We start from the raw sequence: 26,555 nt of genomic DNA, 5'->3' as shown, positions 1-26,555 counted from the left end.
TGAGCTTATCTGTCATCAAAATATCTTCAAAAACATGACTTCATACTTTTGGAATTTTTCTTATTATAAAACAATACAAAGTCATTGTAGAAGTTTGAGAAATAAGGCAAGCTCCAAGAAGAAAATGAGAAGCATAGTTAATCCCATGATCCCATATAACTACTGCTAGCATTCTGGCATAAATCATTCCTTGTACTATGCAAAGAATTACACGGCATATAGCGTTTGGTAACATGTTTTTCATTTAATGTACCTACAACACCTTGACATATTTTCTCATTCATCTGTTGCCGTGTAACAAAGTACATCAAAACTTCGTGATTCAAAAGGATAATTTAATTTTGCTCATGGTTTTGTGGATCAGGGCCCAACCACATTCCAGGAGACAGAGAAATAGTCTTCATCCTTCCAAGGTCACACAGCAGAAGAGCAGGTAGGATGGGAGGTAGCCATCTTTGGAAAATACAACATGCTGCGTGTTGTTAAAGATTCTTCTTTGTAACTGGAATAGCAGAATAGTATGTATTTTTAAATGTGTTCCTCATTGATTTAATGAATTTCAATCTTTGCAAAATTTAGAAACAGTATGGTAAACACCTCCATGATGAACATTCCTGTACATAAAACTTTATCTGCATCTCTGAAATTTTTATTAGGATAAATTATTCAAGGTGGAGTTACTGAGTGATAGAGTTAAAGCTGCTTGATATAAATGGCCAAATTAATTTCCAGAAAGACCCTAATTTAGATACACTTCACTTGAAAATATTTTGCTCTCTGAAAGAAAAATAGTCCCATCAACACTTTTCTTTGGAAATACAGTTGGCTATTTTCATCTGTTATTTTACGAGATACCTGAAATTTTTGCTGAAGATTAATTAAACCTATAAATGAACCTGGGATAAACTGGCCTTTCTTCAGTATTCGGTCTTCTGGAAGTTTCGTGTTCTGCTCTTCCTTTGTATTCATCAGTGGAAACTTACTCATTATTGAATCGTCCCTAGCACATTACACCTTTGTCATTGTTTTAGGTAGGATAAAACTGGAGGCTCCTGGCGGCTCAATCGGTTAAGTGCCCGACTCTTGGTTTCGGCTCAGGTCATGATCTCACGGTTGGTGAATTCGAGCCCCATGTCAGGCTCTGTGCTGACAGCAGAGAGACTGCTTGGGATTCTCTCTCTCCCTCTCTCTCTGCCCCTCCCCTGCTCACTCGCATGCGTGTGCACTCTCTCTCTCAAAATGGCAATAAAATAAACTTTAAAAAGAAAAGGTTAAACTGATTATCAATGTTAAATTGGGACAGTGATTATTTTGAATATCTATTCATAGTCATCCGTCTTTCTAATTTGTTATTGGTTCCAGTAACTGGTGAACTGCTTCTCTTAGGTTTTCTGGGTAGATAACTGTCTTAACTACAAGTAGGGGCACCTCTGATCTCCTTTGCAGCCACCCAGCTTGTTTCCTATCTTTTTGTGTTAGCTAACATATCCAGGACAGTATTAATTAATACACTGAGTCAAGACATTTTTCTCTTATTCTTGATTTTAAATAGACTACATCTGGTGTTTTCCCCTTAAATATGGTATATGCTCTTGTTTAATATAAATAGTCTTTATCATTTAAAAACACCTCTATTTCTAGTTTACTATATCTGTTTATTCACAATTGGTACAGAAGTTTCTGAAATGCCTTCTAGACATCTACTGAGATGATGGAGATTTTCTCTTTAGACTTACTGATATACTCTTCTGTTTCCTAATATTAAATGATTTTTGTATTCCCAGAATAACCCAGCAGATTCATCATAGATTGCTCTCCTTATATATTCTTGAAATTGATTGGTGACCACTTTAGAAATTCTGTGTCTATATACAATGAGAATGGTTTGTAACTTTCTATTTTATGATATCTTTCTCAAGGTCTGTTATAGAAATATATTTCTTTTGTGAGGGAATGGGAAGATTTTAGTATTTTCTCTACTCTGGAACAGTTTAAATGGCACTGGAATTATTTGATCCTTTAAAAATTAAAAGCAAAACAATGGGGCACCTAGGTGGCAAAGTCAGTTGAGCCTCCAACTCTTGATTTTGGCTCAGGTCGTGATCCCAGGGTCGTGAGATCAAGCCCTGCTTTGGGCTCTGCGCTGAGCATGGAGCCTGCTTAAGATTTTTCTCTCTCTTCCTCTGCCCCTCTCCCCTACTCATGTTCTCTTCCTAAAATTAAAAAAAAAATTGGGGCGCCTGGGTGGCTTAGTCAGTTGAGCATCTGACTTCAGCTCAGGTCATGATCTCACGGTTCGTGGGTTCAAGCCCCGCGTCGGGCTCTGTGCTGACAGCTCAGAGCCTGGAGCCTGCTTTGAATTCTGTGTACCCACCTCTCTCTGCCCCCCCCCCCCCACTCATGCTCTGTCTCGCTCTGTCTCTCAAAAATAAGTGTTAAAACAAATTTAATTAAAAAAAATTAAAAGCAAAATCAACTAAAAGTGGAGTGTGTTTAGGGGTCAATTCTTTCTCTTCTTGTTAATCTAATCAGTTATGTGTTGTTGTTTTTTTTTAACTGGATCAGACTTATTCATTTCAGGTAGATTAATATATTAGCATAAAGCTGTTTTTAATTATCATTTGAAATTATTGTATCTGTTAACACATTTCCTTTCTCATATGTTTTTATCTATGCATTTTCTCTTGCCATCATAGTATCAGCCATAAATTGTCTAGTCTGTGATTTACTTATATTCGTTCTTAGATTTATTTGTCTACTATTATTGTTTAAAAAAGAATTAATTTTTAAAATATTTTCTAAATACTGAGTTCCTTATGTTTGATGGATTATTTTTCCAGTTTCTTGAGGTTATTACTTAACTAATTTATTTTATTTTTTGTTTAATTTTTTAAAAGCATTTCAAAGCTATGCATATGCCTTGAATTAACAGCATTGGTTGTATCCCACAAATTTAAGATACTGTTTTTATTTTTGAATTGTTGAATACTGAAAATGTCCTCTCTTAGTAATTTTTAGGGGAATATTTTAAATTTTCAGGTGCTTGAACTATTTATGTGCCCTCTGAGATGATTTCATTATGGTATGAAAATGTCTGCCTTTATTATTTATTGATGTTTATTCTATGAGCTAATGCCATATATATATACATATATATACATATATATATATATATACACATATATATATATGTATATGTATATATATTTTTTATGTTGTCAGCACAGCCCCAGAGAAGAGGAAAAGGCTAGGAAGGCCCCCTCCCACCAAAGTATGGTATCATTTAAGTCCGTCCATATTCCTCCACTTCGGTGCCCATCCTAGAAAGGAAGGCAGAACGACAGGAATAAATGTGAGAGAGCAAGTGTCCCAAGAATCTTAGGTTAAGTTATTAACTAACATTATTCTAACATTATTCTAAGTAATGGATGGATGGCCTCAGCTCTGAGGAAATGACAAGAACAGAGAGAGCAATGGACTGCTAGATCAATAAGAACCCTTGAACAGAGCATCGGGGGAGTAAGCATATGGTTTTTCCTTGTCCTGGGTTCCTGAGTACCCAGGGCTTCCTTCTGAGCAGTAGCCCTCAGAGATACAATAAGGATATATGCTTTTTACACATTAACAACAATAGTCAAAGTCAGAAGAAACAGGTTAACACCGCTCAAAACACTGTATAGATTATGTGGATTTTACATGACATTTTAAAATGTTTATTTATTTTGAGAAAAAGAGAGAGAGTGTGTTAGCAGGAGAGGGGCAGAAAGAAAGGAACTATATCTCACAAGAGCCGCAAGATGTCATAGAAGGATGGTCTGTTTAGTGTTTGGCTGAGACCCGGCCTGAAGACATTACCTGCAAGGATGGTGTATCATCCCACCCTTCAGGGCACAACATATGCCTCATTGCTATGTGGGGCTCTGAGGTGCTATGGGGTGCTGTGGGGGCTATGGCCCTCAACAGGTACAATTCCTGACGGTTTTCGCCAGCGTTCTTATCGCTTTTCAGCAGAAACGGATTTTTGGAGTTTCTTCCTCTGCCATTTTAGAAGTCAAAATTTTCTTCATCCTCTCCCCTGCTTTGTTCCATCGAGATAACTTGAGGTTTCTGCTAATACGTTTCCTTCGGACGGAATTTACATTTGCCTCTGGCAGGAGACACGGGGCACCGTCAATCCCCGATTGTATCAATGCCAACAGGGATTGAGGTGACTCGAAGCTGGCTTCAGTCCCTGCCAGGGACAGACTATTCCTGCTTCATGTTATTCCAGTGATGTGACCACTCATGGTCTTAACCCAGCTCGTGGGGTTTTATCAGAGCCTCCCGCCCCTGCCAGGCTCCTAATTCCCTAAGTCTGCCAAAAGTTCTGCTCAGCATCTTGGCCCCTCAGCCATGTCAAATGGACTTTGCCAGACATTCTTAGGAGAAAGGAGAAAACTGGCCAGAAGATCCAGGCTCACCTTACTGGGCTTCTCTCTTCTCAAAGAACTCGGCCCAAGAAATCTCCAGTGCCTTGTGAGTTCTCAGATTCTTACAGATTTCTAAAGATCTATTTTGCCTAGCTTTTCTAGTAATTCTCAACAGGAGAATGGGGCTGAACTGCCAATCCAGCTACTAGGGGAAACGGCACAGTGTTGGCTGTCATTGCTGCAGGAAGTGTATAAAGCAGGAGAGATGACAGGAAGGGTGCACCTCCCAGCTGAGTCAGATACATTAAGTGACACTTCTCAGATGGTCCACACACAGTCCTGCCTCTATCCCATCAGCCAGAAGTTAGTCACGGGCTGCATCTGGCTTCAACGGGAGGGCCGAAAATATAGGCCATTCACATCACTTATGTTGCCACCCTAAACGAAATCTGGGTTTTGTTATAATGGGAAAAAAAAAGCAAAGAATGGATTTTGGGTGAGCAACATGGTCTCTGCCGCATTCCTCATCCATAAAATGGGAATAATATTTATACCTAACTTATAAAATTGATTAAAGGATATATATAAAATGCAGGTAAATGTCTTCACACAGAGCCTGGTAAATGGTGAACAGTGAGTAAGTGTTAGCAACAGTACTATTTATATAGTATAGTAGCTTGAATACAAGTATAGATTATCTCATGATAAACACGGAAAGGAACAATCCTTCGAACTTCCTTTCTCTACTTTCCCACAGTCACCTGAAGCCAATTATAAACTCAGTCAGACAAACTTAGGGATAAAATCCCCATTACCATTGCTTTGTTTCAAATTGTTGAGAACTTGCTTGGTTTCTAACCGCCGATTATACATTTAGCCCATATTAGGTATTAAAAGGCATGTAAGTTTCTCTTATAATTACACTCCGAACTTTCTCAGACTGTCCACATTTTTATATAGTTTCATCCTTTTCAATCTAACAAATATATAAACAAATGTAGGGGTTTTTTTTTGGTAGCTTCATAAGACCAGTAGTTCAGGACAAAATCTTTTGTCACAGGAAGGTCCTGGTTTTTAGCTGCTCACCACACTCCTTAATAATTTCTGTATGATATTTGGAGATATTCTGAAAGTTCTCTGCTCTTATTTCTACTTCCTATGAAAACCACACTCAGAGTGTCTTACACATATGGTAATGAGTAAATTATAGGGATCACAGAATTTTCACTCCAACAACCACAACAAAACAACAATACAAACTCTCACTTCCACCTTGTTCCAGGGATTGGATACAAGTGAGTGAGTGTGTGTGTGTGTGTGTGTATCAGTGTGTGTGTGTGTGTGTGTGTGTGTGTGTGTCTATGTACTAGAACCCCAGCATGGCAACAGTATCACTGTTGGCAATTGTAAGACGGAGAAAAATTACCGGAGTGACACAAATTACTAATTACTTTATTATGCAGTGAGAAGAATAAGAAGCTGTAAGTTGTTTCAGCAAATTCTATTTTTAAGCAAATAATTGTTGGGTTTCCAATGCTCTAAATTAAGTAATTCTCCTCAAGACCTTCCTTAAGTCTCCCTCTTTGAACTCCAATGGCTGGCAGAGAATTGCAGCTGGCTCTGGGATGGGCTTTGGATTTCGTTTGTAATTATTTTTTTTTCCAAGCATGCTATCCTCAAAATGAGATATATTCAGAGGCATTTTTCTTCCCCGGCAATTAGGAGTGGTCTTACTGAGTCATTCCCAGCTTTCCCTCTCATTCTACAGGAGGTGGCATTGAATAATATAAAGATATTTGAAAAAAAAAAAACTTGGAACCAAGGTTAAGACGAGGCACTGCCACCTCCCTGATTTTGTGACCTTGGCCATTGCCCATAACCTTCACCCATGTTGAAAAAGTGAGATAGCATATTAGCACTTTTTAAACTGAGATAAATTATACATACTCTATGTTGTTATTAAGATGGCCAAGAATGGGAATAGCAAGATAGCAGCATAATCAGAATTATAACAGTGGCTCTCATTTTTCTGAACACTTTGAGGATTTATCATGTGCTTGGCATGGGTCTAAGTGCTTTATAAGCATTAACTTATTCCACCCTCTGACATAGGTACTAGTGTGCCCACATTTTACTCATCAGCTAAAGACAGCGTGAGTAATTTGCCCAACATCACAGAGCTAGGGAGTGGCAGAGCCAAGTTCAAACCCAGACACCTGGATCTAGAGTCCACACCACTGCCTGTCTGGGCTGTAAGTGACAACTGGCCCACAGGCCTGAACATACTGGCCCAGTTCGCTAGCCCTATGCTTTTCAACCACAGAGTCAGGCATCCCCTTGGGGCATCACAAAGGTGTTCTTACGCAGTGACGGTTACAAGAATGGCCAGTTTTCACTAGGAGTAACCAAGATGGCGAGAGAGCAGGAGGGACTTGTGTGAATAAACTGTTGGGGTGCAGGACAGAAATAGGCATTGGGTTGGCAAGTATATATGGGAGCCCAGGGCTGCTCACTACCCCCAATCCACCATCAGCCCTGGAAGAGGGACGGTCTTCGGGACAATTTATGTCTCATTCTTAGATCCTTTTTTCTGGTCACCAACAGAATCTGAGAGGATGGATGGGTCTGTAAGAGTTGATCAGGGTGGGCAGGCAAAGAAAAGACAGTCTACTGAGAGGCCCACGCCACCATCCTTGTAAGAACAGGCATGTCGGTGGGCAGCTTTGGAGACAGCCTGTGTGAAATAAGATGACTTCAGGGGACAGCAGTGGACAGAGCAAGAGGCTGAGACAAGCTGTGTCCCTGTCGGGGTCCTGTCTCTGTCATATCTACAGGATTCCCCTAACAAGAGGTGGTAGAGAGCACAGAGAAGCCCTAACAAGAGGGGTTGGCATGTGTACATGGGGTTGTGGAAGGCTCTGTGGAAAGCACAAAGGGGAGAGCCTCAGTCATGGGCAGAAGGCCTGGGTTGGTGTCTGTGGATGGCCTTGGTATGTCGGGTGCATCACTGAACTACAAACTAGAGATAACAATCCCCAGACTGGCTCACCAGGCACAGTGGCCATGAGCAACCACCATGACAACGTACTTTGTAAACAGCATCAGAGAGCCCCAGCGAAGACACCAACCACGAGAGAGGCACTGGGCCCCAGTGGCTGGACCCTGGCACACAGCATTTCTGCCAGGTCAGACTTCAAGTTAGCTAGCAACGTTTAAGCTTGAAAAGACAGAATAAAGGAGGACCACATAAGCAAAGCATGGTATGCGCAGAAGATCACCTTGCCTGGACTCCAAAGTCAAAGGAGCTGGAACACATAATGGAGTCTCTGCAGCCTCTGGCAATTTGATCTCATTCAAGGACAACATTAAATAGAAGAGGTGTTCCCGGGCCCCAGGCAGTTCAGAATCTTGGCCAGATTGGCAAATATTTCAGCAGGAAGCTAAGCAAAATTGATGCCAACTTCAATGAATCTCCTTTGTGGCTCTGCAGGGGTCCATGTTTGCTCTGCAATATTTCCCATTACTATGCATAGAAAAGAGAATGTTCCAGTGCCTCATCAGTGCAGGCTTAAGTCAGCAAGCACCTGCAAGGGAGGTGGACAGAAAGAGGTGCTCTGAGGCATGGTAAGGTAGGTGAAGCTAGTGAACCCTGGCAGAGCTGTGGGAGCATCCCCAGCCTTGCAGGGCATCAGGAGCCTGTGTTGCTGCAGGAATGTGGGTGCCCTCAGCAGAGCAAGGTGGGTGCCCTCAGACCACCAAGATCTATGAGAACACAGCAAAGGAACTTCCCCTCTCTGAGCCTTCATTGCCTCGTGTGTGAAATTAATATAATAAACCTAGTCCTGACCCTAACCCAGATTCCAACCCGGTTCCTCTGGGCTGGATAAGGAACAGATATCTGGGTTACACTGTAGTTCAGTGGGGTGATGCGTGTGCTACAGCCTAGTTCGTAGGATATGCTCAGTCCTCCTTGGTACCTGTGTCTGTCTCTGCCCAGACTAATCAGTTCTACCAGAGACAGTTTCCAACCAGTAACTGACAGGCTGAGTCTAAGGAGGTCGAGACACCCTGGAGGGAGGCGGGCATCCTTCAACCCTAGCTTCTTTGGAGGGTCTCAACCTCAAGGGAGTGTTGCGGGGTGGGTGGGCATGTAGGCAACTGAGCCCAGGAATCCCTGAGCATCTTTCTCTGTGCCTGACTCCCTTAGTCTCAGGAATGAGGCCCGAAGGACAAATGAAGAAGGACACGGAGGGTAGGGAGTAGGTGGGCTCTGGGAGCAACAGAGATTAGCGTCAAGCCTATGGGGGCTGAGATCTCAAGGGCCTCTCAGCAGAGTCTGCCCTGAGGCCCTAAGTGTGCACACATCCCCAGCTGGGGGTAGTGGCGGGGAGCTAGTGGGCAAGCACCCAAGGGCAGGGAAGGGAGACAGCATTTCAAGGGTCCTCCCCACCACATCTCAGACCACCTCCTATTCCCACAGCACTGTGTACACTGTTTAGAAGGTAGCCCCTTCAAGAAAACTGGCAAATCAATGGGAGTGGGGAGCCCAGAGAGTGCGCGGTGGGGTGGGGGGCAGAGCTCTAGAGCTTATATGCGTAACACAATGATTTCCTTAAATGACAGGGCACAGGTAAAAGAGGTCATCAGGTGGATGTGTGATGTGTGTTTATGTGATGTCTGTTCTCGGCCACAGGGTGTCTGGGGACGGGCACAAGCATCTGTAATCCCAGCACAGTTCCCAGCACATGGGAACTGGAGCATAGTAGGTGGCAACAGGAAATGTTTTGCTTGGGTTTTTTTTTTAATGTTTATTTATTTATGGAGAGAGAGAGAGAGAGAGAGGGAGGGAGGGAGGGAGGGAGGGAGGGAGAAAAAATGTGCATGGGGGAGAGGCAGAGGGAGAGGGGGAGAGAGAAACCCAAGCAGCCTCCACGCTGTCAGTGCAGAGTCCAACGCGGGGCTCGAACCCATGAACCGCAAGACCATGACCGGCGCAGAAATCAAGTGTTGGATGCTTGACCAACTGAGCCTCCCAGGTGTCCCCAGAAAACGTTCTGAAAGAATGAGTGAACACGGAAGCAGCTTCTCCAGCCCACGTATGGGTTGGGTCCAGTCAACACCCACATGGAAGAGGCCTGAAGCGGAGCAAACGTGGGGGAGGTCAGATGGCAGCAGCCCTTCTCGCCTCTTCCCCTCCTCCCAGATGCTTCTCCTCAGCACTTGTCAGCACTCACTGGCCTAAAACACAACTTCATCCTGTTTCTCCCTGCTGGAGAGCCTTCCATGGCTCACTATTTCTCATGACATCAAAATCCCATTCTGGCTTTTAGGCCTTTGCACTCTCCCACCCCGTGGTGCCATCCCACTGGCCACTCATCTCAGCCAGCTCTCCCCCTGGCCACCATCACTCCTGTGCCTCCCTCATCACCTCGGACCCAACCCAAACTGTCTCCAAGAACTCTGCTTGTCTGATGGCTCCAGCTGCCGGGAACCGGCCTCGCCTCGGAAACCTCCAGGTGTCTGCGCCACACGAGGGGCAGGTTGCGGGCCCTGTTCTCTGAGTCAGTCCCACCTCAGAGACTAGATTCCCAGAGAAAGGGAAAACTTGTCACACGTTTTCTGTATCCCTCCCCACAGTATTCAGTCTGCAAATGACTGACAATAATGTCTAAGATTGCAACATAATCCATTAAATTCAATGTATGCACCTACTGGTCTCCAGGTACTGGGGATTTGCAGACGGGCTCCCTGGGGAAGGACAAAGGACACCGACAGCCAATTCTGACACAGTGGTCAGGGCTCAGGTGGAGGTGTGCACGAAGATGAGGCACCAGCCCACTCAACAGAGCTGAAAGAGGCTGCTGTCCCTAAGTAGGTGAAGGGCAGAGGGACTGAGCGGGAGTTAGCAGGGCAGGATGTCTGTCTACACGCAGAGGTCACTGCTCATATAAAGGATGGGAATGGGGTCAGAGACTGCAAATGGAGCAGGTGGTCAGCTGATGAAGTAGTCAAGAGCCTCATGGGTCCCACCTCAGGGTTCTGAAGCTTACGGGATTTTAATAAGGGAAATGAACCCACTGGTGGATGCTTGATTTACCCACCCCTTTAATGGGAATATACCATCTCTTAGGGTTAGCAGAGTAAGTAATGGGCTTGTGGAAGAATATTCAGGAAAGTGTCTTGGAGCATTATGTGCTCAAAGAAAGGATTTCCCCTCTCTACTTAAGACTGACTTTTGGGGTGCATGGGTGGCTCAGTCAGTTAAGCCTCTGACTTCAGCTCAGGTCATGATCTCATGGTTGGTGAGTTCGAGCCCTGTGTCGGGCTCTGTGCTGACAGCTCAGAGCCTGGAGCCTGCTTCGGATTCTGTGTCTCCCTCTCTCTCGGCCCCTCCCCTCCTCCTCAAAAAATAAACATTAAAAAAAATTTTTTTTTTAAAGACTAACTTTTAATCTCAAGAAACAAGCTTTATGAAAGACAATTCGTTTTTACAGATTACTAAGAATACTAAGACTAAATACTAAGAATGGCCCCTACCAGAGTGGGAAATGGCCACCTGCTCTTTCATGGAACCTCTGGACCCCCTCACCACACACACCCCCATCTCACCCCCCATCTCACCCTCCCTCCCAAACCCACCTCAAAACTCCTCTTTCTTGGTCCCACTCAGCCATGCCCTAGGTGCCCACAGATCTCACCCCCCAAAAACCTGTGGGCAAGTTGCTTATGTCTCCAGGCCTTTATGACCTCATTTGTGACAGAGTGATGCATGATCATCAGAATTATGTGATGAGTAAGCCATATACAGCACCTGCCACACTCAGGGCACAGAAGTGTCAATCATTACTGGTCCCTTTGTCCTCCCCCACTCAGATCACAGCCTTAAAGTTCAGTTTACCTGGGGTGTGTATTCAACGTTTGTTCAGTGCAGGGTCCTCAGAGAAACTGCCCAGCTAAGCAGATGTTCAAGTAAACTGAGATATGTCTGCTTAGGGACTATCATGCCTAAGAATCCACTTAAATACATATCTGAAGAAAAGAGGGAACATTTCTGGAATGTTTTACACACTTGCAAAAGTGTCAAGGACTTTTTGGACATTTTTTTGGCTAATCCTCCTAAGAATTGTGAACGGGGTTTTTAATCCCATCTAACAGATGAGGGAACTGAGGTTTACAGAGGTCAAGTGTAGCTCATTTTAGTAACTACTTGCAGCCAGGTTCATTTAGGATAAAGGGAGAGTACACACAAGTGTATATGTGTATACTGGGTCACAAACAGGAAGTTTGTGACCCCTGGGTCACAAACAGGAAGTCACCACCAAGCCTGTCCTATCACTGGTTGGTTGGAAGACTTTAATTATCTCCCCTCTCTGTGGATCTCAGAGTTATTTTTTGCTTGTGCGTTTGTTCGTTTTACAAACCAGCAAAATGGAGGTGGAAGTAAGTAGGGGTGGAGCTTGGAGCAGGGAGGGGCAACATCAGATAAATGAGCCCCCCACCAGCAACCACCTTACAGGGTTCCCTGCAAGACTTCCCCTAATTTTTACACAAATCACATTTTTCATTTCCAGAACCAGTTTCTCAAAAGCCATCAACCAAATCAGGCCCCGGGCTGTATTTCCCAGCTTTGCAGTCCACGCCTTCATTTATAACCAATGCTGTCAAGCTCACCTGGTAGTTAGCTGGTCAGGACTCACTGCCTTCTCACCCCGAGGATGGTCATAAATGTCAGGAAAGGAAACAAAAAAGAGCACCGTGGCATGTTAGAGCCGGGAGGCACCTCAGGGACCATCTACAATCCCCTCATTTTACAGGCGAGGAGTCGGGGCCCCAGAGGAGTTGAGGGACTCCACGGCTCCACCAGCAAAAACCGTGCCCAAACACCGGCTCCTAGGCATTTGAAGACTAACCGCGGATCATGATTTCACAGAAATTAGCCAGACCAATAGGCAGTGGGAATTGAAGGTAGTAGGCTACAGGCATGGGGGCTGTCAGGAAAGAAATGCTCAAGGCGATCAAGGTATTTCTTCCTGAAATACACATGTTGTGAAGCAGGCCGTTGAAGGGTGTAACAAACACGGGAAAGAACTTGCCCGAAGACTCTGAAACAGAACTATGTCTCAAAGGCTACAGCACAGACCGTCATTTGTAGCTAGTCGTCTCTGCCAATATCTAATCTCCACTTCCTCAGAAATAGATTTCCTGATATTTTTCCACAGGGCACATGAACACCCACAAGAAAAACTACATTTCCCAGGCTCCCTTGTAGGCAGTTATGGCCAAGTGACTAAGTTTTGGCCAATGAGAGATAAGACAGAAGTGCTGTGTACAACTTCCAGGAAGTGTCTGTCAGGGAATGACCATGCCTTTCTCTCTTCTCTTTCGGCCGTCTTCTAGTGCAGACGTGATGCTTGTTGGATCCTGAAGAGACATCCTGGACCATGAGATGGCATGAGCAACCAGTTTTGGACTGCCTATCTGCATGGTACGTGCTGGATAGCTAGTTTGTACAACCATACCCTAAACACCCCTGATAATAACTATCTTGAGAAGGTAGGGATCCTGTCCTCCCTTATATTCCCATCAAGCATAATGTGCAGAAGAATGTGTCGTTCAGCATTCAAGGTCAGGAGCTCTGGATATGGCCAACCCACAGCGTCTCCCTTGTAACGAAGAATGTCAAGTTGGCATGCCTTGATCTCCTTGGAACGCTGGCCATGCACAGAGGGGAGGGTTAAGTTGCTAAGCTACAAAAGCTTGCTGCATGTAGACCCCAGCAGTGGATGCTTTATCCAGTCAGCCACTCCTGGACTCCCCGCACAAAAGTTGCCCCAATAAACCTGTATCTTGATTCCTGTCTCTGGACCTTTTCTTTGGTTTCACTAGACCATCACCCACCCTCGGCTTAGAGTCCACTGTGCTCAGCTACAACTATCCTCAACTTCCTTACATTAGAGCTTCTAACTTGGTTAAGTCACTTATATTTGTCTCTTTTTTTTCCTCCCCACTTGAATCTAATTCTAACTAAAACAGAAGTGGAAGAGGGATAAATTCAAAAGGCCCCAATAAAATCCAGAGATCTAGAAAAAGGAAGCTGGCCCTGTAGAGAGTTAAAGTGAATTGAGAATTCTGGCGCGGACATTCTGGTGGACCTAGAGAATGTTCTAGATAGACCAGTGCTTCTCAAATTTGATTGTGCATCAGAATCATTTGGAGAGCTTCTTAAACCACAGACTGCTGGGCCCCACTCCCAGTTTCTGATTCCATTTTTTCGGGAGATAGAGTCTGAAACTTGCATGTCTAATGAGTTACTAGGATGCTGATGTTGCTGGTTCAGTGGACCACACTTTGAGAACCATTGTTCTAGACTTTTCAAAAACACAAACCCAAATTCAGTTTGGGTGGGTCTCAGCTTTGCATCTCGAACATGGAAGCGTAATGATTTTCAGCTGCTCTCAAATATCTAGGAATGTGGGGAGCCAGGAGAGGGTCTGAGCAACAGCTTGGCCAAGCTGAGCATCCAGCAAAGAGATTTGTGATGCAAATGATTTACTGGTGTTCAGCTGGGAGCAGAAGGGATTTCAATATGGTGAGCCAAATCGAATTCATTACCTGACAATTAGCTCTAAATTAATGCAAGACTGTGCCGCCCAAATGTGCTCTAAGGAAGAGGGTCCCTGACAGCCTGAGATGGGCAGGAAGAGACATCGATCTTAACTGGATGCAGAGATGGCATTTTCCCAGGATGCCAGCATACCCGGAGCTCAGAGAAGGGCCAGTGCCCACTTGGAGGCCCTCTCCAATCGCACTCCCTCCAGATTTAGTGCTGAGTGACCCAACTCAACCCCATCCAGAGTGGACCTGGTCTCCCAATGCCCTTGCACCTCCAGGTTTGTTCTTCAGAAGACTGCCTGGGGCTTGCTCAAGGGCTGGCTGTGGATTCCTCCGCAATGAGATGCTGCAGGATGAAGCTCATTAGGTTTTAGAGGAGCAAACTGTTAGCACTGTATGAGTATATTTGACTTCCTCGATGGAAGTTGCAAATCCCTGAAGGATGGGATTTATTTTCTTATTTCTTTAATTATCTCCCCATTCTTTCCCTCCCCTCCCGGTCCCTCTCTTCCTCTATTGCAGGGCCCCTGAAACGATGCATACAGGAATATAACCAGAGTAAATGATGGCCAATGGATTGGGCATCTTTAGGACTTCATTTATTTATTCATAAACATTATGTGCCAGGATACAGATCATGATGGCCTCTGACCACACAAAACTCATAGCCTAGTCCAAGAGACAGGCAAGTAAGCAGTTAAAAAACAGGAAGGTATGTCATACAGTCCTAAAGGCCTGCATATAAGGGAGTTAAGGCCCAGGGCACTCTGCAGACCACTCTGTTTGTCAACTGAAACATCCTACATAAGCATTCCAGCTCACGATGTGGACCCTTCCCCTTCCTCCCAGTATAATCCTCAGCCCTGCCTACAGCTCCCACCCCCTACTTAGCATGCAAACAGGTCCCTGTCCAAGGGCATTCTCCTGAGTCCTACCATGACTCCAAATCAGGATCACTGACTCTACAAAGTCAAGGTGAGGAAGCAAGCAGAGACAGGAACACCACTAAGCTAGCTCTGCCCCTCCTCCCTGTAGCTCGCCCAGCCTGAATGGCTGAGCAAAGCCCCTCCCCAGTGTTCTTCCCAGTGTTGCCTGGGACAAGTTCAGGAGCCTCACATTCGCATCCCTGCTAGACCTCATTGAAAGTATTTAACTGGTTTTGACGAACAGCCCCCATTTGTTTCTCCTCTGGTTTGAACTGCGTTGCACTGTCATTCAGAGGAAGGAGAAACAAGCCCATCTCCACCCTTGATCGTACTCTCTCCGAACAATAATTACCTTAGACAATTTGTGGACTGCATCTGGATTTTAAAAAACTAAGAGATACCAGATTACATGCATCTCGTTTTACAAAATCCCTTTCACTCCATTCCCTGTTTTCTTCCTTTTTCTTTTAAAAATGTTTTAACTAGAAAATGTGGTGTATGCACAATGGAGTATTACTCAGCAATAAAAAGGAACGAAATCTTGCCATTTGCAACTAGGTGGATGGAACTGGAGGGTATTATGCTAAATTAAATTAGTCAGAGAAAGACAAATATCATATGATTTCACTCATATGAGGATTTTAAGAGACAAAACAGATGAACATGAGGGAAGGGAAACAAAAATAATATAAAAACAGGGAGGGGGAAAAAGCATAAGAGACTCAAATATGGAGAACAAACTGAGAGTTATCGGAGGGGTTGTGGGAGGGGGGATGGGCTAAATGGGTAAAGGGGCACTAAGGAATCTACTCCTGAAATCATTGTTGCACTATATGCTAATTTGGATGTAAATTCTAAAAAATAAAAAAAACTGTTTTAATTTTATTAAAGAGTAATTGACAAATATATCTATTCAAAACATACAATGTGATGATTTGATATACATATGCATTGTGGAATGATTACCAAGGTCAAGATCATTATAACACATCCATCACCTCACAGAGTTAACGTGTGTGTGCACGTGTGTGATGACAGCACTTAAGATCTACCCTCAGCAACTTTCAAGTCTACGACACCACGCTATTCACTATCGCCACCACGCTCTACATTCGCCCACAGAACTTCTACTTTGAACTGAAAATTTGTACCCTTTGACCGACATCACCCATGTCCCCTCCCACCGGCCCTTGGCAATCACCATTCCATTCTCTGTCTCATGAAATTGGCTTTTTTTGTGTTTTAAAGATTCCACATACAGGCGGCATCATAAGGGATTTGTCTTTGTCTCTCCGTGACCTTATCTGACTACCTGAATCCTTCTTAGAGTTCTGTCCATGTTCCAGAAGAGCAGCGGTCAGTCATTGAACCAAGGCCTCAACACTGGCCCAACTCTCTGCCAGGTGCTCTTTCCATAGACCACGCCCTCCTGCTCACCCACAGGAGACACAGCGCACACACAACATGGCGCATAGAACGTGCACGTGGTTCTGCGTGTCAAGCCTCCCCTTCCACCCACTCTGCCACCATGGTCATCACACCTGCTTGAACCCGTGCATCAAAATTGTTGTCATGGAGAATAAAAAACATTGGGACAACATGATGTAGTCAGGACAGCATCTGTATCAGGCAATGTTCTCCAGAGAAAGAGAACCAATAGAAGAGGTGTGTGTGTGTGTGTGTGTGTGTGTGTGCATGTGCGTGCACGTGTGCATGTTTAAGGAATTGGCCTGTGTCATTGTGGGGCAAGTAAGCAGAAATATCAATAAAGCAAGCTGCAAACTCAGGCAGAATATGATGCTGCCATCTTGAGGCATAATTTCTTCTTCTGGGGGAAACCTGTTTTTACTCTTAATGTCTTCAACTGATTGCACGAGGCCCACCCACATTATTGAGGGTAATCTATTTAGTTGAGTGCAGACAGTAAACGCATTTACAAAATGCCTTCGCAGCAACACCCTGGTTCGTATTTTGTTGAATAACTGGGCACTATAGCCTCAACAAGATGAGCCATACGACTCTCATGTGACCTACAGTGCTGTCTCTGACATCTGGAAGGTCTGAGCTAGAAGAGTTTTGGGAAGACAAAAGTGCCTCTTCTCACCAGAAACCGAGATGGAATACAAAAGAAGAATCTCCCTTTCTGTGACTCAAGGGGAGGGGGACTACTTCCGTCCCATCCTGTCAGGCAGGGCGGTCTGGATAAAACTCCCCTCTTGTGGCACCACCACCACACCCTCCCTTGGCAGCTGCTTGCCTTGGGGCAGGTACAGAGAAGATGGGAAAAAACACCTGCTGCAAATAGGCTCCCAGACCCCCAAATCTGCTCACTGTCTCATTTCCTTCAAATCCTGGAGCACCGGTGAGCTAGGGCTCCACACTTTCACTCCCCCTCCTGTAAAAATCCCACCCAGGATCAATTTTCTTGATTCACTTATTCCTCACATTTGACAAATAACACCTGCCCTGTTCTAGTGCTTTCCTCTGACTCTGTTTATTAAGAACATTCAAGATTTTTCTTCTCCCGTGATGGGTACTAAAGGCACAAAATTCAAAACTGATCACAGGGAGGAGAGGTCCCCAGCCACCCATGGCTTTGCGCCAGGCAGAGACATTTTATTTGTCAGGGGCTGACTGAGGCAGTACAACTTTCATGGAAAAAGTTCTAGCTCTAGAGTCAGATCCAAGGGTCATCTTGGAGCTGCCTTGAACTCTATGTGGTCTTGAGCAAGTATATAACCTCCATGAGCTCCGACCTGAACACCACGTGAAATCATGGTTTTCCTACCTATAAAATGAGAATTATTGAGAAGTCAATAGAATGGAAAAGCAGCTTTACAGTGTCGAGTGCTGCATGGACCCACTTTGCCCCTGTCCCCAATCCCTCTGAGTTTTGTTACCCACCTGGCCTCAGGCAGCCCCTACTTGGGGGCCTGTTCCAGCCATTGTTGCTGTGTAGATGCCATCACGAATGCACCCGTGATAAAAACAACCACTTTCTGGGGCACCTGGGTGGCCCAGTCGGTTAAGCGTCCAACTCTGAGTGATTTCCGCTCAGGTCATGATCTCACAGTTTGTGAGTTTGAGCCCCACATTGGGCTCTGCACTGACATCACAGAGCCTGCTTGGGATTCTCTCTCTCTTCCCTTCCCTCCCTCTCTTTCCAAATAAATAAATAAACTTAAAAAAATAAATAAAAAAACAACCACTTTCTCATGTTCAAAGATTCTGTTGGTCAAGGAATTCGAAAAGGGTGCAGGAAGAATGTCGAGGCCTCAGCCAGAAAGCGTCTAAGACTGGAGGGGCTCAGCGTCCGGTCACTGAGGACCTGTTCACTCACACGTCTGGCTATTGGCTGGGCCTCGCCTGCAATGGCCAGAACACCCACCCATGGCCTCTCCACGGGACTGCTTGGGCCCCTTACAGTATGGCGGCTGACTTCCCACAGCAAGTGTCCCAAGGGAGCCAGATGGAAGACGTGTTGCCTTTTATGTCCTGGCCTCAAGAGTCACAGAGCATCACCTCAGCTGTGATCACACGTCGGCTCAGATTCCCAGGGAAGGAATACAGGCCTCCACCTCTAGCCGGAAAGTCCCACTGCAGGAATAGCATGTGGGATGGGAGATATTGCTGCAGCCATTTTTGGAAAAGTCCATGTAGTAGAAGGTCTAAGTCACTAGATGAATGAACAAGCTGGCAAGTTAGAATTTGGGACCAGAAGTGACACCTGACAGATGTTGTACCCTCCTGACTCCAGGTGTCCATTGTGACAAACACAGCTTGTACCCGTATCAGGGAACCTGGCCCGCACAAAGTTCAAAGCAGGATGTGTCCGGGGTGGGCGGGGGAGACTGCACGCCTGCCCTTTCCTCCCACCCTTGACCCCTCTGCTTCCTCCAAGGCCTGAGCTAGTCTGGTATTTACATCTCCCTATTTTCCACCATAATCTCAGCCTCCCAATCTATAGGCGCTGCTCCCCAGGGTCAGCCCCTTTGACATATTTGCAGAGTATCCTTGCTGCTACAAGTGTGTTCCAAGGAGAGCAGCACTGCCGTTACCTGGGAACTTACTAGAATCTCTCACCACACCCTACACGTATGGAATCAGAACCTGCGTTTTAACAAGATCCCTAAGTGATTCTAAGGCTTCTTAACAGTTGGAACAGCACCAACAGCACCAGAACAGGGGAAAGAACTCGATTTTAAAAACGCAGGCAAATAGGTTTCAGTTCTGGTTTTGTCCATTTATTAGCTGGGCAAACTCTGGCAAATTATTTAGCTCTCTAACCTTCAGTTTTCCTAATAACTGGGTATCATGGCTACCTCAGACGGGGAGTTCTGTGTGTGTGTGTGTGTGTGTGTGTGTGTGTGTGTGTGTGGCTGTGACTGTGACTCCCACAGCTGGCAGCCCTTAAAAGTTCAACTCTGAGGGCCAAGCACAGCCTTCAGCCCTCCCGGACCCTGGCTTGGCCCAGACTTCCCCCCAAGTCTCCCTTCTGCCATGAGGTCCGTCAGGAGACAGCAGGAGTCCAGCTACACAGTCAGAACTGCAGGGAGATGGAAAGACAGACATCCCTTCAGGAGTCCCCCTCCTGGGAGAGATCTGTCTCCTGGATCGGTGGGAGGGGCTCAGGGAGCCTGCTCTCCAAGGGAGATGTTATTTATTTTCCCTAATAGACACTGTTTATTACCCACTTACAGGAATTCTGGCTGGGGCCTCTGTCGCCCTTCAGATTCCGGAAATTAGGTCAATCCCTCTAGAATTTACTTGCACTGGGAAACAAACCTGCCTTGTCATGGCAGCAAGAGGGCCCTGCCAGGGACAGGGTCTCAGTGAGGATTCACAGAATCTCGGTCCCTGCACCCAGGGGCAGTCCCAAGGTCACCAAGGTCACCAAGCTCTTCTCACTGCCAATGCCCAGGTCTACCAGGCTCCAGGTGTGTGTGGTGGGAAGTGTGGGGAGTGTGTGCAGTGGGGAGCTTTACATAGAAATCATACATCACTACCATTCTGGAAAGCAGAAGAAGGGCTGCTAAAAAATGTTAACAGGACAATAAAATATTCAGCAACTCTAAGCCTTTATTTAAAATATGCACCAAAATGGTTTCATGCTTCCCTCACACGACAAGCATTCAAGTGAAGTTTTAAAAACAGTTATAAGTTGGGGGTGCCTGGGTGGCTCAGTGGGTTGAGTGTCTCTTGATTTGGGCTCAGGTCATGATTCCAGGGTCATGAGATTGAGCCCTATCTCAGTCTCCGCACTGAGCATGGAGTTTGCTTGGGATTCTCTCTGTCTCTCGCTGAGGGCCAAGCACAGCCTTCAGCCCTCCCGGACCCTGGCTGTCCCTCTGTCCCTCTGTCCCTGTCCCCCACTCATGCACACTCTCTCCCTCTAAAATACAGTAGTAATAATAATAATAATAACAACAAGATGATGATGATGAAAAGAAAGCTCAGTTCTTACTCTATCAGTACTGAGAGATGTAAGTCCTTCCTTAGATCTAACTTAAGTCTTCCTGCTGTGTGTCACCCGAAGCTAACTGTCCAGCACAATAACTACACAGCAAGAACACAGTACACTGTAGTTCTGGAAGACTATCCCCTGAGGGGGCAGAAAAACCTCTCTACATCTTTTGATTGTCATTCTGTAGGGTCAGGTCCAGGCGTGGTAAGGGTCTTGCTAAGCCCAGCCAGCCTCCTCCCCAACCTAGAGTCCAGACAATCAGCAACGTGGAAACTGACCTTCAGAGGTGGGCACAACGCTGTGGGGACGTTTGATATTTCTTTTTCCTAAAGGAAATTGGCATCGAGGCTACCTAGTGAAATAGATATAAAAACTAGGGAAGTACTAAACCACAGAGATCAGGGACTTTCTAGAAGGCATATGTTATAGAAAATGACTCGACTGTTAATTGGCAGGATGACCAAGCTTCAATTTCACTTCCGGACCTTGGCCTTTATGTCAACATCTAACGGGTCTCTCTGTTAGCTGTCCTCTATAGTTTGGAGGGTCAAATCTTTGCAATTCTACAGACACTGTCCTCCACAGTCATTTATTAGAATCTTTGAGAACATTCAAACCGAGTGTGCAAGCACTATGTAAATGTTAACAATAATTCACAGCAGCCACTGGAATTGAGCATCCCGGGAGGTCACCCGAGGGTCCTTGGAGTGGGGACACAGAGGTCCAAGCTTGGCCTTCTCTGACTCACCATGGGGCTGTGGGCCAAGTCTCGTCCCCAGCCCAGGCCCGTGAGAGGAACCCATCATCCCCACCTCCCACCTGATGGAGACATGCCAGAGACCAACTGATGAAGTGAGCTCTGGGTGCCTGGAGCGGGAGACGCTGGTGGCAGGCGCCCCGTGGGGGGCCAGGCCTCCTCCACTCCCTCTGGCTGATCCACAGTCACATAATCTGGTTAACTCAGATGAGTTCTGAGGAGTGGGTCCCCACAAGCTGTGGAAGGGCCAGATCCCCATCTTAACAGAAAGGGCTTGCTCTGGTCCTTGCAGAGGTGGACCTGGCTTTGGCTTCTTAAAGGCAGAGGTGAAAGGGGTCTCTCCTAGGGAGGTGGGAGCTCTCAGGTCCCATCCGTCTCTAGGCGATTTGGAAGACTTGCTAAACTTCCATCCCAGACCGAGGGCTGATTATTGGCTACAGTATTAACAGGCCACACTGACTGGCCGAGGGGGTCAGTGTCCATGGCCCATGGCTGATCAGGTTCTCCTCCTGCCTTACCCAGAGCTATCTCCACCTGCCCGAAAATTCTTCCCTACTCTCTGTCCTACCTTCACTGCTGAGTAGCGGTTCCTCTGGAGAGTGCTTTCTAAGCTTCCAACATGCCAGTCACCCGTCCATTTATATGGATGTGCCAACAGGAGAGCCTCCTCTCCCTTCCGGAAGCTTCCATCAGAGGCAGAGCAGGACAAGGAGAGAACAGGAGGGGAAGCTTGCATGTCCAGGCAGCCAGCGCTGGGGTGGTTGGGAGAAGAGAGGAGAGGAATTCCTGGCAGACCTGGGGAGGTGGTGCTTACGACAGATGGGGACCTTTGCAAGGTGATACCTGTTCTTCATAGATGCCGAGTCAGACGGTTCGGGTATCTGCCCAAGAACCTAGCTCCTGAGAGCCTTCCTAAGAGATGATATTAAGCCCTTGTGTGTCATTTCACACGATTGCATATATGTGCCTGTGTGTGATGCAAAAAGAAGAAAGTTCATGTGGACCACTACAAGAGTTCCTATATACAGGATATGCCCATAGAAGTTTCCAGAACCCCAACCTTCCCACCTGGCCTGCCTCACACTCCCAGGCACACCCCCACTCTGTGTTCTCCCCACCCCCACCCTCCATCAAAACGTCCAGGCCTAAGCTCTCCAGCTCACTTTTCATCTGTAGCCCCTGCTGGGGACTTCCTTCCAGGGGCTCTGGGGACTTCTTTCCAGGGGCTCTGTTAGAGCAAGCTCATGTATACAATAAACGGAGTCACTCAGCAGCAGCTGGCGAATGTTTTCAATGAGTTGGAAAATCAGGTTGAATGTATCATGAAATATGGTGCTTACACCGAAGCTCAGACGGGTGGGCTAAGTGCTTTGTGATTAGGGCTGCCTTTACCCATTCCCCGTCAGCCCCTTCGCTTCCCCCGCCACCTCCCCTTCTCCAGAGTTTCTAAAGTTAAAATCTGCCTAAGTATTTTATTAATATCTTGTCAGAGATGCTTCTTCAAGTAAATGGTTCTTTCCCTTTAGGGGCCAGTGTGATCTTTTGCTTATAGCGGGTGTGTTGGCTCGTGCTTGTGCATGACTCTATGAGTGTGACCTTGTGTGTGCAGGTGCTGAACGAATGTTCATTGATCTTGCGCAAGTCACCGCGCTTGTGTTTTTGTTGGGTGTATTTTTGCGCATCACACACAACTTGGCCTCCGAGGCTACATATGCTCTATTTTCAGTTTCTGAATGTCTCGAGACACGCTATTCTGTCCAAATAGATGCACAGAGAGGACACTCGGATTGCTACCAAGATGTACTTTCTTAAAAGTAAAGAACCTCCTCCCACCCCCTCCCACAGCCGCAGGGCTTGCAGCACGGGGAAGTCAAGTCTTTAAAGGCCAGCCCCCCACTTCCAAGCGGGGGCAAGGAAGGAAACATACCCTTCCTTCTTTCCTTTCACCTCCCTCTTCTGCCCTCTTCCTAAACTGTCTCTTCCTTCCCAGCCTCCTCCTTCCTTCTTGGTTCTCCCTTCTCCAAAGAGCCAGATGTTAGACATGCTTGACAAGGATCCACACAGCACAGACATGAACGTACAAGAGGGCCACAGAAACTGTCTCCAGCCTTTCATTTCATGGATGAGCAGACTGAGGCTCGGAGATGCTGACAGATTTCTCCCATGTGCCCAAGGAGGTAATAGAGAGCCACAACCAGAGCCTGGGTTTTCCCAACTTCTTCACCACTCTGCCCTGGGGGATGAGGGAGAGGAAAACCATTTCACAGGCTCTTCCTCACCCCCAACTCAAGCCCCACCCATGTCAGAGCGTCTGGATAACATCTGGATAATGGGAGTGTGGCCCGTGAGTGTCACCAATGAGTAAAATGAGTCTAGCATCTGACCCCGGCTAACAGCCCATCAGCTGCTTTCCAGGATGTAAGGACTTCGTAGGATTCTTTCTCCAGTGAGCAGGAAGGAGTGGGAGCTAAAATACAGGAGCAATGATCCTGCTGCCATCAGACCTCTTATGCGACTTAACAGAGGCAACCTTGGTCCCCACATGCCCCCAGCTCTGTCAGAGTGCCAGCCAGCAAAACCCACAGAAAGAACTGAGGAGAAAATGCAAGCACAGAATCCCAGCTTTTAGCCCGAAAAAGGACTGAAGACATGACCCTCTAATTCAGTTCCTCATGTTGGGCAGGAACTCAGCACAAAGAGGTTCAACGACTTGCCCAGGGTCCCACACTGAACACAGGTTCAGTGTACATTTCTAGAACATCCTTCTGTTTGCAGACCCTTCCCATCCCTTCTCCCATTTAGAACTGGTCCTTATGACACTTCCGTGAGAGCAATGCTGGGCAAGGCCACAGGTTGGACCTGCCTGCAGATAAAGACACTATTCGAGATCACTCACCTACATGGCCGATAGTGTCCCCACAAGCCTAGCTCAGTTGTCTTTCCTCTTTCTACCACACCCTACCATTCCTCTGCTTCACTGGAGATAGAACACACGTCAGAGACACACAGAGGGAAGAAGCAGGGACACACGGTGTGCCCAGGATTTTCCGTATGCCTGGGACTCCGCCCCACGAAGCACTGATCTCCCCTGCCTCCTGCACCCAGCCTGTAAAAAGCCAGACTGACCAAGGGGCTGCTGTGAGAATAGGATTCTTCTCCAAAGTCAGGAGCGCCCTCTGCTGTTAGCACGGAGAATTGCATGGCCCCACTCGGGGTTCAGAGACTGTCCTTTGAAAATCAAGCACCTGGCCTACATCTTGCCAGAGAAAGGAGAAAAGGGTAAATAGACATGGAACCAGAAGCCCTTCCTTTTCCTAGGTGTCTAAGCTGAGTCTATTCTCTGAGGACTCAGGGAGGGTGTAGGAATCCGGAAGGAGAAAGAATAGGGCCTACCTTAAGTCTTTGGGGGGAAATCCTTTCGTTTGGGATTTAGGGCAAAGGTCAAAGCTCTAGCTCCCTCTCCCCTCTGTCCATGTATTTCCAGAAGCTCCTCTCAGTTCAAAGACTGAACTGCACCAATGGAGAGAATGGCCCAATAAGGAGGCCCAAGGAGCCACGGCATCTGTGAAAATTTTACTATCGCCTTATCAGCCTAAAAGTTCGAAAAATGTTCACTTTGGCAACTCTGAGCCTAGGTCACAGCAGAATGTATCAGCAGAAAGAGTACAGGACTAGGAAACATGAGATCTGTTATGTGCTACTTATTACTCACCTTTATGCCTCAGTTTCCTCACTTGTCAAATGGCCCTTATAATCCCTGCCTTACAAGTCAGAGCTATGTTCTGCAAAATTCAGTTACATAACAGGTATGGTGCAGCATTAACTAATGGGTATTGTGCCACCCTGTGCATTTTTCCTTCCCAAGAATGGGTAGCCATGGTAGGAAGGTGTGGACAGAGCCACGGCCATCTACCCTGTGCTTCTTCCCTGCCTGGATTCTGACTTTGAAATGTCAATGGATGAATCCATCTTAGCTCCTGACAACATCACCAGTTTCCCACCTTAAGGCAAGGCATTCTCAAGGTTGGATAAATAAAAATGCTTTTGCGGGATGGAGAGCAACACTTTCAGTGAAAATCAGATGATCCCTTTAGGCACTGGCCTCCTGGCAAGCAGGGCTGGGAGCCAGGGACACTGTCCCGAGCCGGTCCAGAGAATCTAGAAGGACTGGGGGAGGGGGATGCTGCTCAAGAAAGGCAGAGAGGAGCAGGGCTGAAGTCCTGGGGACAGCACAAGGGCCACAGAACAGGGACACGGGGGGAGGAAGGAGGGAAAAGACAGATTTTTCAAAGTTTAGAATTTTCCTGGGGCCAGACCCGAGTTGACTTCACCTGGCACAGAGGTCAAGAGCATGGGCTTCAGCAAGAACTAGTTGCAAGGTGGCATTTCTTCTCTCTTATGCCTAGAACGGTTGCTGAACCTTCACTGACCTCATCCATACACTAGAGCCATTACACCTGCCTTGACACCCGGAAACTGTTTCATCAGTAGGCAGCATCTAGTAAGTGCACACAAATGATTACTGTCATCATTATTGGTGTGACCATCATTGTCATATCTTATTATGACATATCTTATTTTCTGCATGATTTTCCTTTATTTGAATTTCTGTTTTCTCATCAACAAAAGCGAGAATGATCTTTGTCCCTTCTTAGCACCCAGGGTTGTGGCGGGGAGAGGGAGAGAGAGGCATCCCAGGTGCATCTGCGGAGGAAGGTTCCAGAGGGACCCAAAATGCTATTATTGAAGGCTAAATGTTCCGTGGCGAAAAGCTGCTGTAGCAATCTTTGCATCCACTTGATTTGAATGGGCACATTACTGTAATGTCCCAGTGCTGCAGTCAGCACGGGAAGGTTGAGCTATTTGTAACCACGAGACACATGAGCAGCATGAAGATCAAATGGTGGAGGGAAGCTCATCTGGCTCACCTGAGAAAACAGGGCTATTTGCTTTGAACACGACTAGAATTGATCCATGGCCACCTGCCTCCGACAGCACTGCCCAGGGCTGCCCATAGGGAGGGCAAGAGAGACAAGGCGGGGGCAGGGAGAGAGGACGAAGGCAAGCAGACATGCCTCTTGGTCGGACACCAGGAGGGGGAGGGGGAGAGAGAGACAGAGAGAGAGAGACAGAGAGAGACAGAGAGAATCCAGTTATAATTCCAACTCCAGTGCCATAATGGATACTGAAAGTCCTGTCTTACACCTGTTGCTCTGAGAACACCATCTGCCCTCCACAAAGCTTCCCAGACCCCCTCAGATCTGGATTGAGCGCCTCATCCTTGGATTCAAGCTGTTCAGTGAGCAGCCCCAGGCTATGTTGCTCCCTGCTCTCTCATCCAGAGGACAGAAAACCCCTAGGAAGCCGGTCCCCAAGGTTCAGCCAGG

General features: G+C 46.5%; 2 long non-coding RNA genes across 3 annotated transcripts in view; both read right to left on the bottom strand.

The window, feature by feature from the left end:
• LOC132675076 (uncharacterized) overlaps positions 1–26,555 on the bottom strand; it is a 315,734-nt gene that overhangs the window by 23,645 nt on the left and 265,534 nt on the right. The window lies entirely within an intron of this gene.
• Positions 319–11,130, bottom strand: LOC132675069 (uncharacterized). The gene is made up of 2 exons (XR_009608681.1): positions 11,049–11,130; positions 319–502 (listed from the first exon to the last, which is right to left on the bottom strand). It is a non-coding gene; the product is annotated as an uncharacterized LOC132675069 (long non-coding RNA).

This window comes from Panthera onca, chromosome A2 (assembly GCF_046562875.1).
Source record: "Panthera onca isolate mPanOnc1 chromosome A2, mPanOnc1 haplotype 2, whole genome shotgun sequence".
Lineage (NCBI taxonomy): Eukaryota > Metazoa > Chordata > Mammalia > Carnivora > Felidae > Panthera > Panthera onca.
This window is presented reverse-complemented; position numbering and strand designations above follow the sequence as displayed.